Source organism: Anas platyrhynchos, chromosome 8, assembly GCF_047663525.1.
Source record: "Anas platyrhynchos isolate ZD024472 breed Pekin duck chromosome 8, IASCAAS_PekinDuck_T2T, whole genome shotgun sequence".
NCBI classification, from domain to species: domain Eukaryota; kingdom Metazoa; phylum Chordata; class Aves; order Anseriformes; family Anatidae; genus Anas; species Anas platyrhynchos.
The window spans coordinates 12607728-12618530 of record NC_092594.1 but is presented as its reverse complement, the minus strand read 5'-3'; the positions used below and the strand labels follow the sequence as shown (position 1 = coordinate 12618530).

The 10803-nt window shown below is 40.3% G+C and overlaps 1 protein-coding gene across 9 annotated transcripts in view; it reads right to left on the bottom strand.

The window, feature by feature from the left end:
* The window catches only part of NTNG1 (netrin G1), a 159777-nt gene that overhangs the window by 110453 nt on the left and 38521 nt on the right, over positions 1-10803 (bottom strand). The gene's annotated exons all lie outside the window — the stretch shown is intronic.

Below are 10803 nucleotides of genomic sequence, written 5' to 3'. Positions count from 1 at the left end.
CAGCAGCAGGCTGGAGGCAGCACTGCAACGTTTATATGGTGGTACTGCTGAGAGGTTTTTAAATAAGAACAGACGTCTTTTCCTTAAGGATTACAATAATGCCTGTATCCTACAGGCACACTTCTAATGATCTTTTCTTTTACACAGCTCTTTAGAAATCCTAACCACCAAAATTAATGTCTGAAATGCCTAAAAAATGTGGCCAAAAATAAGCTCCTTTAAGCTCCTTTTTTGAAATACATAGGCAATTCTTCCTGACTTTCAGTATTGGGTATAATTACGGATGGAATTTACTTCATTTAGCTTATTTATTTAACTTGGTTGCCATTTCAGAATGGAGGAAATAAAAAAAAAAAAAAAAAAAGGAATTTTCTGTCTGTTCCCTAGTGGTGGTTCAAACTAGTTGAGGTTGGACAGACATTCCCCAGGGAACGTCAGGAAGCTCTCATCATTTTTCTTCCGTATTACACTGAAATTGGTTTCTTGTGAGTCATTATATCCATTACTTAAATTTAACTACGCATTACACCAGGTATATGACAATGTGGGCTTGGCCAAAGATGAAGAAGCCTGACAGATAAGCATTGAACAATTACACATCAAGAGAAAAATCGATCATTGATAATAACCTCCCTTTCTGACAGAGTATGAGGAGTAATGGAAAAGAGAAGGGAAAAAAATTAGACAATGAATGGAGCTGGGGGAGGCAGCAGAGGAATCCAAGAACAGGAATGTGCTGATATGGTTCGAGACATACCCTAGCACAAGTAATAAAACATGCATTTTATTGAAGATTTTTCCTCTTTGATAATTATTTTTTGCTCTTCTCTACGGTGTTTCCACAGACACTTTTTGTTTTCACTTCTCCCAGCCTTCAAAACACTTCTTTGGTTTTTTTTTCTCCATGCAGCAAGAAAGCAAAAAATCCTGTTCCTAATTCTGCAGCCATCTCAAGAGCACCTGTTGCCATTTCCACTGTGGCCTAAATTTTTCTTTCCCTTTGCCAAAGAAAGAATCAGCAACTCCCAAATTCAATTTTAGTTTTGAATGCAATTTCTAGAAAGCAAGCCTCCTCGTCACCCCTCTCCTCATGTTCTCACAACACCTAGTCATTTCCTCCGTATTTCTTTATCGACCTCTTATCTGCCAGTACCAGCAAGAGCTCTTTTTGCCTGCAGTCTCCCAGGGGCAGGGTTCGCATCCGGGTCCTGCTGCCACTTGGAGCCCCTGCATCCGAGCTGTCCTCAGACAGCCCCCGGGCTCCTCTCCTCCTTGCTCAGAGGCAGAATGCAGCAGATGGGCTCTCAGATGGTGATGGGGACAGCGAGGCACAGGATGTGCAGAAGCATCCCTTGTAGACAGTGAACAGGAACAAACTGTGAAGGGAGGGTCAGGCAGCTTCCAGTCGTGCTTTGTGGAGGACAGAAATTGCAGCTAGTGAAGGAATTTGAGAATTCAAAGTCCAATCTCTGGGCTGGATGTTAAACAGAAGTTGAAAATTTTACTTGAAAGCACATTTCTGTATCTAGCATTTGAATTGTCAAAAATGTTGACAGAAAACTTTCAAAATTTTATTTTTCAAAATCTTTCTGAAAATACACAGAAGGTACTAGAAAACTTTTTTCTAAGATTTTTGTAGTTGTAGAAAAATCAACCTGACTTTTTATTTCAATAGATAACTTCTATTTAAAAAAAAAACCTACAAAATATCACCAACCAGTTCAGTTGCAATGGTTTAAGTGAAGAGATTAAATATCTTCAAGGTATCCCTGCTGAAATGTAAAACGCAAGCACAGGCAAGTGAGCCAAGCCATATGAAAGCCTGCCATCTGGGCTGGGACAGGAGAGGAGGAAGGTCAGGAACCCTGGAAAGAAAGAGGATCAATAGAAAAGTCTTGAGAGGAATGAATTCAAGTCCTGTGGAGAAATAGAAAACTACCTTAGGTGAACTGTCAGAAGCAGCTGCCTATTCTAAAAATAATAGTGCTTGCTCTTTTGCTCAAGTTTCTTTTTCCTTTTTCTTTTCTTTTTTTTTTTCTTTTTTTTTTTTCATTTCCTTTCCCTCTCAGCTTTCCCTTGATTGATAAAAGAAAAAATTGGTGTATTTTTTTAACACCTCTTCTTGCTATTTCAAAACTGCTGAAATCTTGCAATAGCAAAGGCTAGAAAAAAATAAAAGATTAAAAACATTGAAGTATATGCAGCAGTCAGGAAACTGACCCAAAACTTCAGGTAACGAGTTCATGCAGATGTCAACTTAAAGTTCAAATGGATCAGCATATCAAGTGAATTTTCTGCAGGGGATTTGGAAAGGTAAGAAAGAAGGCAATATAACTGCAAGAAAGCTTTCAAGCTTCCTTTGGGCATTCAGTCCACTCTGCAGCTCAGCTTTGCTGGAAGAGATATTCAAATAGCTTAGATTTTCTCTTTTTGCAGCTTTCCTAATTAGAAATAGTTTATTAATTAAGGAAAATTAGTGGAAAATCACACTAACTAGACTAATAGTCTTCCCTCTGAAGAATGGATTGCTTTCTCCAGACTTGTTATCAAATGAGAGCTCCCATGCAGATGATGGGCGAGGTTTGAGGCACAGAGGGAAGGAGAAGAAGCACAAAGCTCACCCCCTTCTCATCCACTCCTTCCTGCTCTCCCAGCACTTTCTGAAGCTGAAATTGTGTCCCAACGTCTATGTAATAGTGTGGTGGGGCCTGGATCACTAGGACCGTTAGGGGTTTCTGGAAAATACTAATGCTGTTAGAAAAATTGTCAACACACTTGTACTAATTCTGCTAAAGCCACTGATGCTAGTTTGGATTTAACTCATGCAAATTGGAGCAGAACGTGGACCTGAACAGCTAGAGAAGAGTAATTTTGGTACAAAAAGGAAGCGTCGTGTAAAACTAAGATCTATAAAGTCTCTTCATTGAAATCTTTAGCTCTAAGGAATTTTTCTTTGTATGTTGAATCTAGTTACAACTACAATAGAAAATGAAATGTGATGCGTACTAAAAACCTTAGCTATCAATTAGTAATACGCAAGAATGAAAGACGAATATCTAATATATAACTGATATGGTCTCCAGTGAGAAAGCCTGGGTATTTTAAGTGCGTGCCTGTGTTTCTGGGAAGCTGTGGAAGGCTGCTTGATGCCCACAGCAGTTGGCACTGAACAGTTGGCAGCTTCTTCATCTCTCTCTCAGGAGAGTGCCCGTTTTACACCAGGGTTTGGTTTTATCTCTAAATCTAGCGCAGAACCTGCCATGAAGAATGACACTGATGGTCAGGGAAGAGACACTCAGCAAAGGCACTGATGTCAAACGCAATGAGAAGGAAATGTTGCCTGTGCAATTTCACTGACTGCTCAGAAATATGTTAACACTCCTGTGGTGTGTGTGCTGGTGGATTTGTGGGGCTTTGGGGCAGCTGCCCCTGTGCTTGTAGCACTGCCTCTTCTCATTCTGCTGGTGGGCAGGAGGAGCGGAGCCACTGCTCACCCCCAGCATGCACGCAAGGGCTGGCAGAGGCACAGCCCCTGCCTCTCCCTGAGCCCCCTGCCCCGGCCCTATTCCACATGAAGAGGGCACCACGTCCTCACTGCCCAGGAATGTGTGCCAGCAGCATGGGGACAAGGGAGCTTCTTCATCAGAAGATGTTTCCCCTCTGAAAGCATGCCTCCTAGCCCTTCCCCAAACTTTGCAAGGTCAACCCCTACCCTCCACTTTTGCTGAAATGTTTCTGTTGGAAAATTCAAATGGTTAGAAAGAAATCGATTGCAATGAAGGCAAGTTTTGAACTTCAGCATTTTGCCCTCTTATTTTGTGCTCAACACTGCTTTTCTTCTTTGCACAGGCATTAACAATTCATCTTTTGATTGAAATAGCAAACAAAAGGTCTAGGTATTTATCTGAAAAGGACTGAGAACCGAGTTCTAATGCAATTACCTCAAAAAGAAATGTATCAGTGGAAAGCATATTAGATTAGAATGAAAGACGCTCACTAATCACACCTAAAAACAGAAAAGATTTTTTTTAAATAAATATGGCTGAAACTACCCTATTAGTTTTACGTTCAAGATATTTTCCCCACAATTCAGAGAAATGTATTTCCTAAAGCTAGGAAAATGTACGTTCCCTTGCAAATCACCTCTGTTCAGCTGGTCTAGATACAGTTATAGCTAAGGGTGGCTTAATGTTCTCAATGTGGGAATGCGAGTGCATATCGCAGACCTGTCAATATTCCAGAATGGCAGTATGTAGGTATCTTTCTAAATGAGTAGTTCACATCATGCTTGGACACCTACAATGAAGATCGGTGAAGGTTTTCTATTAGAGAATTTATTTTTGATAAACACTTGATTACAAAAAGCCAAAAGCCAGAGCGATTGCATTCCTTACATGTGTAATAGCAGCTAACACGTGCTGTACAAATATATCCATTATTTACAACCCACCTAAAGCTCTATCAGCACCAGCAGCAAAAGAGACAATCTTATCAGCAGAACTTCTTTGACATCAAGCTGCTTTTCTTGCAGATAAATGCTCACTGGTTCTGCCAGGCTCTACAATGAAAACTTGACAAACGTGCAGGGCTGCATCCCAGCTCTCTGCAAAAAATCAAACAAGTAGCCGGCGCTGACCATCGGAGCTGCTGGCACAGTCTTAACCTTTTCAGTAGCAGCTGTGAGAATATTTTCTCAGATCTGAAGAGAAGCACAGTTTTATTTTTCCTCAAAAAGTTCCAGAAACAGTAACATGACCTTTTGTGGAATAGTAGAGAAAATTGGAGAGATAATGGATCCTTTGAAACAATGAATCAATGGGTGAAACTGAAACAGAATTTGTAAGTGAAAATCTCTCTTACATAATCTGTCATTCTGAAAAAAAATTGCACTTGTTGCATTAGGGAGTAAAGTGGCTATCGTTCTGTGGTGAGAATGTGACAGTAGCGTGTCCTGGAGTCTGTACTGGGGACACCCCGCTCAGGGTATTTGGTCCCCACAATTTGCCTAAGAGTCTAGTTCTTTGCATACAGTTCAGAAAGCAAGGAAGCAAAAGAAGAAATCACCTAACCACCAGTGTTCCCCATGTCTCCCGAAGGAAAAAGAAGTAAATGAAATATATTTTAAACGTGAAGTAAGCCAGCACACACAAATAGCGCTTTGTAAATTGTATTCCACTAACGCTGAATAGCGCATAAGTGGTGTTGCCTGTGTGACTCGATGATGGACATGTGCTTTTCTGCACATTTTTTTCAGCCTGCACTTGTGCAGGCTGAAAACAAACTGTTCCTGCAGGAACAAACCGCAGGGCCTGTTACAACGACTGGAGGTGCAAAGAAGAGCAAAGGGGCTTTATGGGGTGAGTAGGAGAGGGCTGGTGCTGAGCACATGTGGGCCAGGCTGTGGTGCTGTGGGCTTGCTGGAGTCACTGCAGTGCTGCTTCTCTGGTTTTTGGCCAAGTGAGAGATTCTGACGGTCATTAAGAAAACCTGTGCTTGTTCCTCTCTGACCTTGTAGCTCAGTTTGAGACATGTTTTGGAAACTATATATAAGAGACTTGAGGATTTTAGAGCATGGTTTATGTAATTTAGTGGGAATTAGCAGAAACGCCAAAAGTAACTAGAGCGGCATTGATGCAGCATGCTTCAGACTGCAGGTATTGGTTGTATGATTGCATCAAAACCTTAAGAGTTAGGTTTGTAAAACATGTACCTATTACAGGTATGGAGAATTAACAATTGTAAAAGCATTATTTGACTGATGGGACAGTCTGAGCCTTGACAACAGGGATGTAGCAAGCATGCCTCTCAGGTAAGCATCAGCTTCAAAATCATTGCTCTGCCTCCCTCCTGAGCAGCCTGAGCTCAGAAAAAGAAAGCACCAGAACCTGCTCTTGACCCAGCAAAGCAGCTCCAACCTCACCATTAGGTTTGAGTTGCTGTTACATTTGGAGCATAAAGGGGCTTCTCCTATCCCTCTTTTAGTGCTGAGATTATTGGGGAAAGTTCGGTGAAGATGCAGGTGCATCATGTATCAAAGGACTCAGCTACAGCCCTTTGTCCTACACCCGTGTGACTTTTTCTCCTAATCCAGAGATGAATGCAATCGAGAGTGTTCTACTTTCTGTTCTGTCCTTCACAACAAGAGAATCCAATTCCCCCTGGGAATTTTGCCTTTCATTTCAGCCCAGATCAGTGTTTTTTTTTTTTTTTTTTTTTTTCTCAAATGGATGCAATTTCCATATGGATAATCACTGTTACTATTATTCACAATTTCTGTTTTTCTGCTTGGAAGTCTCAGTTAAGGATGAAGCCTTGTTATGGCAGAAATCGCATGGGTCCATTTAGCACTGCAGAGACAGTCATATAGCAAGGATGAGAAATTCGCCAGATGCAGTCAAAACTGGGAGACAGGGAAATATGCTGTGTTTTTTTTTTTGAAAGCAGTTTGCAATCTACAAAGAACTACGAAAAAAAAAAAAGGAAATTTCTAGCCATCCAGTGATGCTGGATTTCAGTAGCGAGACTGAAACCAAATGACTCAGGAAATTTCAAAGTAATGAAAAGCAAGGTATTACCTGAATCTATTGTCTTGTGAATTGTTACCTTCACACTGTAAGATTATATTCTACCTTGTGAGGTTTCTGTTAATTGTGTCACGGCCATTCAATCACTCATAATGAATAAAGCATATTAATTTGAAAATCCATGTTCATTTGAAAATGCATAAAGCCAAAAAGTATGTTTCTGTTTTTGAAATGCATATTTAATTTGTTGTCTTGATCCCTCCAAGCAATTTCAGTGTGATACTACTGGAATGTCTGGAAGGTGCGTAACAATGTCAAAATGGAAAGCTCAGGAAGAAGAACCAACACATAAATATGGGGAAAAGTATAAGATTTTCTTCAAGATAGTCTTTAGGGATATATTTTTACATATCATTAAAACATTTCTGCAGGTAGAAACTACTTTGGAAAAGGACTAGTAAGATATCAGCTCTTTCTACACCATGCCTGTTAAATACATCTATATATCCACATGTATTAAATACAATGTAGAGGATATGATGGTTTTAATTAAGGTGCTAAGCATAGTTAATTAAGTAAAGAATTAATATTATTTTAATATCTCAAGATCAAAAGATACATCTGTTAAAAATTCCAAGACAGTACACTAATATAAAGTTTTCTTTACAGTCTTATGGCTGTCACCTTCCAGCAAAGCCAGGGTCCTTTGGGAATCAGAAATACTTCATGCTTTTAAAATCCTTTTGAATTCACTACAAAAAGAAATCATAGCACAGCAGCATGCTTAGAAACATCTCAAAACTACTGCTCTTTTTAAAACACTGACAAAATTTGTAATTCATGGTAATAAAACTCACATTCAGTGCACGTTTTTTTGGGTCCCTACGGTGACATTATTAAACAAATAAGTAAAACACCTCACAGTTTTATCTGTGCTTGATTACTTGTGTGAGTTTTAGCCAATTACTGCTAAATATAAAAAACAAAATTACAGCCTGTATAAAATGGAAAGATTAGAGGATTTTTTTTTTCTGTTTTCTCCCCCATTCCTCATCTATCCATAGGACAGTACGTTGGATATAGTTCATTTCACCGCTGCCAGAGCAGGTCTGACGGCCAGTTACTCAGATTGCTTCTGTTTCAGGGGGTGTCAGAAATGACACAAGGAAATGAAAGCAGAAAAAATGCATTACAGTTTGAGTCGTGGAAATTGGCAGGAGGATTAGGCAGGCACCATTGCTGAACCCATTTTTGCCTTTTTACAAATATAATTATGTTTTGACTTGATACTGTCACTTCAAAACAAACAAAAGAAGCTAAAATTTCATTGAAGAAAACAGTAATTTCTTAAAAGAGTAGTTTTAAAGTTTATTTAGATGTTGCTTGTTCAGAAATGGAAGGATTCATAGTGGAGAGATAATGTGCTGAATGGTGCATTGTTCATTAGCAGTAAATAGTGGTAAATACAATACCGCTCTCCCAGCTCTTCCATTTATATAGTCGAGTTGGCTGGTCTGCCAGCTCTTCTGTCCAAAAATGCATTAGCAATTCATCAAAAGAGCAAATGCCATTAGAAATGGGAAGCCCAGGGAATTATTTTGCATTTGATTTCCAGTTCTGATAGCACTATTATTGATTTAAATATTCTCCAGCATTACATGCACTAGACACAAAAGATCATTGTATTTTTGAACTGCCAATCACAGGAATCCTGAGTTGCCCAAATACTGATGGCTTTAATAAAATTGAATATATAAATCCTTTAGGTCAGATTTCTAGCTTGTTAACTAATAAGCAGAAGCTTCTTCAACGGAAGCTTCTGGACCAAAGTGTAATTTCTGAAGATTGTAAGAATGCAACCCTAAAACAGCTCTATCAGGGGTACGATATACCAAAAAAGCCAAGTATTCTTTGCTGCAAAAATCCATTTTAGTTAAAAGTAGTGACAGTGAGGAAGAAAAGATTTCCGCGTGTTGCCTGTTTCAAGTAACTAACAGCACATTAAGGTCAGCATCGAAAGGCCATGCACAACCCGAGATCAAACTCGTCGTGTGACCGAGACAAGGCCTCCCCAGGAGCACAAGCTGCTACTGCCTCCATTAAAGAGCTCCATTCTATTAGGAAAAACAGGACAAGATCAACCATGTAGAAAACAAGCACGATCATTTTGTCTTCCAGTGTAAAGTCTTTTAACTGTGTTCCTTAAACATGCAAGGTTGTAGTTTATTTAAAATGCCAAACTAGCTGGCTGCAGCATTGGGTGTACAACTGGAAGTTATCAGGGTGCTGGGGCTCCCGTGCCATAAGGACGTCTCCAAAAGACATCCTTGTGTCGCAGAGCCCACCTGACATGACCCGTGGTGGATGGTGCCTGTGGTGCACAGCCATAGTGTCTTTGGGGACAGGTGGCTGTGGGTTCAGCAGTTTGGATGCAGAGGAGTTGCTGCTGATGTGAAAGGTCCTAAAGAAGGATTAAGTTGCAAGTGCACAAAATGGACATCCCAGGCTGCTTCAGGAAGCATACAGTGCTGCAGAAAACAAGGACTCATTGCTAGCCTTTGGTACTCCCGAGGAACAAACAAGTAAGTCATTGCCTGAATGGGAAAGAGACTTGGCAGGAGACCGGGCTACAAAACAATTTTGACAGTGGTTAGCAAGATGTCCAGAAGAAAGATGTGGAGTTGTTTCTGCAGCTAGTGAAACACTATATCCTGCCACGGGTGGGACAAACAAGGCTACAGCTTGTGGCAGTGTAAGGCTGTATGGATTTAAATCACCACAGCTGCTGATGGAACCCAGGAAAAGGAAAATAAAAGATCTCACATCTTCATGTGGGTATAGCTGAAAGGGCCAGCTGGACGTTCCCACAAGGCCAAGATAAAATGAGTGTGGATCAGAGCTTGATATAAGAAAGCACAAGTTTAATATTTCATGGTTAATCTGTTCAAAACTAATATTTGATACTGAGTAGAACTGATGGGGAAGGAATTTGATCCCTCTTCTTGTAAATACCAAAACAACAAGCAAACAAAAAGCCAGAGAAGGAGCTATGCTCAGATAAATGCACCCATCCAAAACCAACAGACATGAAATGCTGCTGGAGCCAGACACAGTGACACTTCCAGCTCATGAAGGACTTTGACATCTATTCTCCAGGGACCCTGTTGGAGGGATTTAAGTCATGGCCCCTCCCTGGAGGTTTGTGACCCACAGCAGAGCTGGCAGGCTAGACCGACTGCTCGCTTGAGTGCAAAATTCATCAGCCTAGCTTAGCTGTGGTTTAAGCTAAACCTGGAGACTTTGGGCTGGCTGGAGAAGTCACAGGCAGTAAAGAAATGGGCAATAAGCAGTGAGGAGGGGGGAGGAAGAGACGGCAGTAAAAGAAGTGGTATTTCCAATCACATGGTGAAGGTGTCAAGGTTTTCAAAGACACCTGAAATAGCAGGTTCTGGGGAGCCATAAATCCTCCAGATATGACAGCCAACAGAGAGGACAATCGCAATAAATGAGGAACAGACGACCGCCTCTCCTCCTGTTCCTTCATCAGCTCCACTTTCACTTTATTGAAATGTTTGTGCCGCTTCAGCCCTCCCTGGAAGTAACAGAGCCTGTCTCACTTTAATCAGCAATGAAAAAGGACAGTGGTCCCAGGAGAACAGAAGACAGGACACGTACAGAAATGCAAACTACCGCACGTTTCCCAGTATGTGCTGGAACAGATTTAGACACAGGCGGGTTACAATTCTTTTCTGTTTTCTTTTATTCTCAGTTAGCAAATTACAGTGGAAAAACTTAGTTAATCAGAACTAACTTGTTCCTGGCACACTAGCAATTACATACATAACTGCCTACATGCGATATAGAAATTCAGTGACTCTATACCTAGAAAAACAAATGTACGCGGGCTGGAGAAAGAGTGGGCTGAGGACAGGTACGAATAGTATGGCTTAGTTAACTTCTCTGAATATTAAGCTTCAGAGTATTATTCTGAGATACCTGATTTATTTATGGTTTTGGATTCTTATTGTATAAAGTATACATTTTTTTTTACAAGTTTTAAGTATCTTCTAACTGAGAAAACATCAGAAATCCTACTTCAGATATCCAAGGATGACAATGGATTTGCTATGCTTGATTTACTTCTTGAAGTTTTTTCCCACCTACATCTTTCTCAGGTGCCACCACTTTGCTTCTAGTTTCAAGTTTTAAGAAGGCATTATACTTCTAAAAAGAGATATTCTTCAAATCATATGTAATCTCAACACCAGACTGTTACATC